The following is a 6,442-nucleotide window of genomic DNA, read 5'->3' on the forward strand; positions in this document are numbered from 1 at the left end:
CTGTGTAATGCAATAATAACACCATGCTTTAGTCTGTACCACAAGGGAAATTCTCCTTTCTTATTGCCCCTGTCAAGGGAGGTCAAAGGTCAGGAAAGAAGCTCCTGAAGGACAGGCAGAGTTTTAGCAGAACCTGGTTTGCTTTGTTGAGGACAGTCCATCTGACCCTGCAGCCCGTATTTAACCTGGTAAATGAGGTATACGTAACGATTTGACCAACAACAGCCTGAGGTAACGAGAGGACGTTTAGTTTACAAACAGTTGAGGGAGGTCAAAACATTGACTCTGGATCAATGTCCACCTTGCTCCTTTATGTTAAATCAATAAGATCTAATTCAGATTAGTATACAGCTTTTTATGTGTTTGCTTCATTGATTACAACTCTCAGTCCATCACTGAACACTCCAAGTTTAATGTTCTAGTACTCTACAGCGCATAGCTACAAAGATCGGTGTCTGTAGTGGCAGATACGGTAGGAGTTTCACAGAATTTCACAGCACTCTATCCAGTATGTGTCACAATTTTTCATTAAAATCCAAACAATCAACCTCATGGTGCGAAAGTCAGCAGATCACCAAAATTTGTTGAATTTCTGCAATAGGGACTTTGGATGTGTGTAGCACATTTTCTCGCAATATATAGTTATCATTATATTTAACTCTTAACCACAAACATCACGTCATGTTGGTGCTAAAGAAAAAGTTTGGGGATTACCAAAGACAGTTGGATTCGTCATCTGCAGACAATAAATGTCTGCACCAAGTGTCATGGAAATCCATTTTGTACTTGTTGAGATATTTTAATCTGGGCCAAAGTGGCGGACCTTTCAATAGACAGATGGACCTACAGAGCAAACATTACCATCCACTGCTAGCATGGCTAAAAATAGATGTATTATAAACCACAGACATTTACTGCACTGAGGTGAGACACAAGTACATCCTGTATCTCTGTATATTCACAATAACTGGGAGGATTATGTCAGAATCGACCAGTGTGACAGCAAACAACTACAAAGGTTGAACATGGCTGGAGTCATTTTACAGTAAGTATCTGTTGTTGCACAGCAGAGAGCCTTCCATCAGTACAGCTGGAGGCGCCTTATCACCTTTAAGCACCTATTATAACATCTGCTGCATCTCAGCCTTTTTATGATGCCTGTTTGCTCTTATTGCACTTGAGGGTAAATATCATCACCTGACAGACTGTGACAGACGGCGATCTGGTCAACCACACCTTTCTGGTCATCATGTATAGCTGACGTATCATCCAGTCCAGTTCATTTTCAATTCTCTGACCTGGTGTCAGTGGCTGTGCGGCTTTGATTCAAGTTTAACTAATCCACTGCTCACTAGAATCATTTGATTTGACTGAATAAAGAAGTTACCGCACAGGTCCTTGAGACTGGTCTTGACCCACTTGCTGGTCCCCACATACAAAAAGGCTGAGAAGAACTGATCCAGTCCTCACACTCATTGGGTTTGTAAAAATATATGGTGCTTTTTTCCAAATGTCCTCAAAATGGAGCTGATATCGATATCGAAACAGCAGTGATGAGAAGAGATCAGGGTGGTTTCTATCAATGGTTTCACTTCCTTGAGGAGAGTAGAGAGATAACACAACCTAGATAGATTACACCAAAGCCTCATTGTATTTACATACCAAGGCTAGTATCTGTACTTATAGGGGCCAATGAGACACTATGTACTTTTTCTAACCACGTGAGGACCATGGACACATTATAAAATGCCACAACCCAGTCATCAGCACCATAATTTCTTAATTCAACAGTTATGAAAGCTACAATAAGTCATGAAGTGTAAAATGTTCTATTTTGAAATACATTTTCTATTGATCAATAAATTGTCAGTGACATTGAATACATGATCCTGTCTACAGATGAATGTTGTTTTAATACGTCTTATTTCCCTATCATTGACACTGTTGCCATGGCAACATTGCCTGCTGTTGCAGTTCATGTATTAAAATTACAACGCAGAATTTGCTATCAGCTCCTTAATTGCCTAATACAAATGTAGTTGTAATAATATGTCTGAGTCAGAAAAGGATTGTGGGCTAAATGTGGGTAGATTTTGCATTTGTCAAGTAAATCTTGTACAGTAAGGCTATTCGCCACACTGGCTGGAAAATGTTTGTTCAGAAATAGTCATGTCATAGAAAACTATGCTGAGAGTACCTGCTGCTTTTTGGTGTAATTTATGAGCGAGTTGCTTCTCTCTATTGATACAGACGGATACATTTAGGCTTCTCTCCTTTTGTTGTCTCTTTCTAAGTTTGACACCAATGAGGAACTTCATGGTGCATTCACGTGCACATCATAAACTCAGAAATCTATACTTGAATGGCCACAAAGGTCGTTTGAAACAGGAAAGTTTAGAGTTTTTATTTTCCTTCATTGAAATACACAGGTCTACATCTGTTATTACTTTCTTGTTCTTTCACGACAGCACATTTAATGATTGAATGCTGAAATAATAACAATTTCCCATTAATTTCTGCATGGGCAGATTTTTAAAATTCTATTTAAAAAAATCCTATCAACATGATATCAGCAGAATCAACCATATTCGTGTACAATTAATGTACACATTTCAATCCCATATTGATGTCTTCTGTTGCTTTAGCAAAAACGAGCATCTGTCGCTAATATTAACATCTGTTAACTGTTGCATCTATGATGAAATACATGCAATATTTTATCAGACAATGTTTAACCGGACAAGTAAATGCTCAATTTTAGACTGTTCATTGGGTGTTTTCTTGTTTGCACGTTTCTGTTTAAACATCAGGAACATCCCATATTTATTGTTATAAAAAAGAGAAAGCTACCACCGGCACTAGGAAGACTGGACAGGACACGCCTAACACCAGCCTCAGTCAGTTGTAACACCGAAACACCACATGCTGCTGTTGAGAGTTTGGTAGCAAGCACACAGGGGAGTTGAAATTGGAAGTTTGGTGGTGATAAATAGTTGAAACATCCAGCTTCAGCACTTCAGTACAGTACATAACAAATGAAAGAGACCAAGAAGGCTGAAAAATTGACAATTCAAGGATCACTATGTCTTGCATGGAAACATTTTGTAATGATATACTGTATCTCTATCTATATCTTTAACAGTGCTAAATAACATCTAATAAGTTTCTACTTAAAGGAATTAATGGTGTTGCACTCGATTAAATATGTGAATAGTAACTGAGGTTTTTGCAAACGACCAACAAAATTTCGCACCTCCAAGCACCTGGCTAACAAACAACCTGACAAGCACCTAATTTAGAGCACACTGAGGCCTTTAGGGGCCCCTGACCCCTTGGCCACCTCAGCCTGTACCCACAACCATGATTAGGACACAAAAACACTTATTATACACACAGTACATATATTTAAATGTCAAGTTGCCGAAGGAATAATTCAGCTCAACAATGGTGCACAGATTGGACGGTGTTCAGCTTTGCATTCTCATTACAAGACCCAGTTTTCAATTGCACGCAGCAAATTGACTGATTACTGTTTGCATCTTAAATGGTCTGTCGAAGAAACTGTAATAAGCATTATGCTCTTTGCTCCCCCTCTCACACGCAGAAATCATCACCGAACACCAAAACTAACACTACCCACTACCGTACTGGTTGCTCACTCGGTTACTCACACATCGGAATGTAAGGAATGAGAAAATATTTGCTCAATCTGAATTTCAGAGAGAAAGAAAAGAAGAGAGTGAGAAGGGAGAGGAGACGTGTTTCTGACAGGTTGCTGTGGGTTCTCCTGTGTGATGTGCGTCCAGGGAGGCGTGTTTTCACAGCTCACCGTGTCCATTTCACATCTGGATGACACAGGGTTGAACTGAACAAAATGAACTCAGGAGAGCAGAGAGCAGGGAGAGACCAGGTTGCTTTTTGACTATGTTATGACCTGTAAAGCCCACAGTGGTTATTAGTGTCATTATTATAATTTAGAAAAGTTACTTTTGATTTTATACTTTTATTATCCCCCTTACTGTCGTCATTATTGACTATGATCAAAGCTTCTTATATACAGGAGGCCTATATACCAAATCTAAATTGTGCTCAGTTAAGTAATTGGATGGCATTTCTTTAAATGGAAGAAGAAACAAGACTAAAGGCCTTTAGATACTGGGGGCAAGTTTTCATCACCCTTTATCATATGACAAATGACACAAAATTATTAAGACAATGTGACAAAGGTGACTTGTGTTAAGTAACTCTGACTGCTCTCTGCACAGATCGACTGCTATATATGTGGGATTTAACAGTGGGGAACCAAATTTGTTCCATCTGTTTCCATCTATACTCTCTCAAATCCACCAGACTGTAAACTAAGTTCATCATTTTAGTTTTACATTTTTGCATGCTAGTAACATTTGCATATTAGCATGATATATTTGACCAAATACCTCAATGTCAATATTGCGGCAATATTGTAGGTATGTACTACTGTGTACTAAAATGTGTACACAATGAGATTTTAATAAATAATCATCAGTAATGTGGATGCAAATGGTTTGGTGGGAAAAAGCAAGTAACAGAACAAAGTAGAACAGTCTGGTAAGTTCATAAAATCACATAATTTTACTGCAATGTAGCCTTTAAAATCCGGAAAAGACAACACTTACACCATATCACAATAGAATGATATCCAAAATATATAGTCTCATATCAACAATATATTGCTCAGGCCCAATATTACAATTCCTTAAAATTTCATGGCAATCCATCCAAAAGGTGTCATTGATAAGAAGGCAGACTTAGTGACAGGCAAAAACAATATATAGTCAGGGGTAACAATTATTACAGACAGACAGAACGACAGACAGACAAACAGATACAGTAAATAGATGTGAACTGAGACTGACTGATCAACAAAAACAAACAGGTAGACAGACAATGTAGGAGGACGGACTGACTCATCTGATGTGAGCTGTAATTATAAGATGCTCACTCACCATCTGGGGAACTTCCTGATCTACAGGGCTGCACAAACTGTCTGCCTGATGCATGTCTGAAAACATGGCTCTACCTGATTCAAGACAAAGTTTGTTTTCCTGTCTAAGATGTCCCTGGAAAGATGTGATTCTCTCTTGATGCTATCACGTAATGATCAGATTAGCCTTGCCTTCAGCAGCTACTAAAATCACTCCATTTGTGTTGACAGTCAGTGAGAATAGGTGCTGTTAAAAGGCATAAGAGGGTGTAATTGAAAATGCACACGTTATCGTGATTCATCGAGGCAGAAAAATTTGACAACTATGAAGAGGAGAAGATGCAAAAAATGAATTCAGAAGTCATTCATTTTATCTTTTGTATTATCTCTGTCAAAGGACTGTTTTATATATCAGCCTCCAATTCTCAAGAAGTGTCAGGAGGTCACAGAGAAGACACTGAGCTGTTCTCTTAACATACTGAAGCACATTTCTTTCTTTGCTACCACTTGAATTATTGTACTTGGAATCACTCTATAAAGCTATTTTTAATCTAACTCAGATCTTGAGTGTTCCCTCCTCCTGTGTGCACAGGACACTCCTGACTGAAAAAGCCCTTTGTTATATAATTTTTTACTGATTTTACCCATTTTATTCCTCTTCTGTTGGTTTCTAATCATTTTTTAGCACTGCATTTAGCACTCACTGTGACATGGTTATTACAGGATCTAAACATGAATAATTTGCAATGTGCTGAGCCTTAACAAATTGCCCACGAGTGTGCACTGAGATCATTTGTAACTTAACAAAGTCTAAAAGTTACAAATAATGTTGATTTAATCAAACAGTAGTGTGTGTGGTGACTATTTATCTCTGTTAACACAACAAATGCAGCAAATTAAATGCTCTTTAACTCTCCTCTCACTTGTTTTCTTGTCAGGTGAGAAGTAAATAATTCTCACATAATCTCACACCTCAGATTGTGAGAGGGCTGAACCGTGTGTGTGTGTCTGTGTGTGTGCACATTTGTTTGTTTTTATGTGGAGGAGGAGTCCTTGGTCCTGTTGCCAAGGAGACTGAGAGGTATCATGCTCTGCAGACTATCCTCCTGTAATTTTATATGTTTGAGTTAGGAAGGCTGGCTCTTAAACAAACTGCCCAGGCAGATGCTCTCACCAGAAGTTGCGCTATAAGGTGTGTGTTAGTGTCTCTGAATGAGCTGCTGATCAGTGTTAATATGCAGTACATTAGAAGGCACGATTAAAAGATACGTCTGGAAATATTTTTCCATATTTTTCTCATTGTCAGGGAATCTCATGAAAAGACCGAAATTACATCAGGAATACTACTAACGATTATTTTCATTATTGATTAATCTGCAGTTTTTTTCACTATTAATTATATACTCTATAAAATGTTGAAAAAAATCTGATCTTCAAATATCTTCTTTTGTCCAATCAACAGTCAAAGACTCTTCATTT

The sequence above is a fragment of the Pagrus major genome, chromosome 12, assembly GCF_040436345.1.
Source record: "Pagrus major chromosome 12, Pma_NU_1.0".
NCBI classification, from domain to species: domain Eukaryota; kingdom Metazoa; phylum Chordata; class Actinopteri; order Spariformes; family Sparidae; genus Pagrus; species Pagrus major.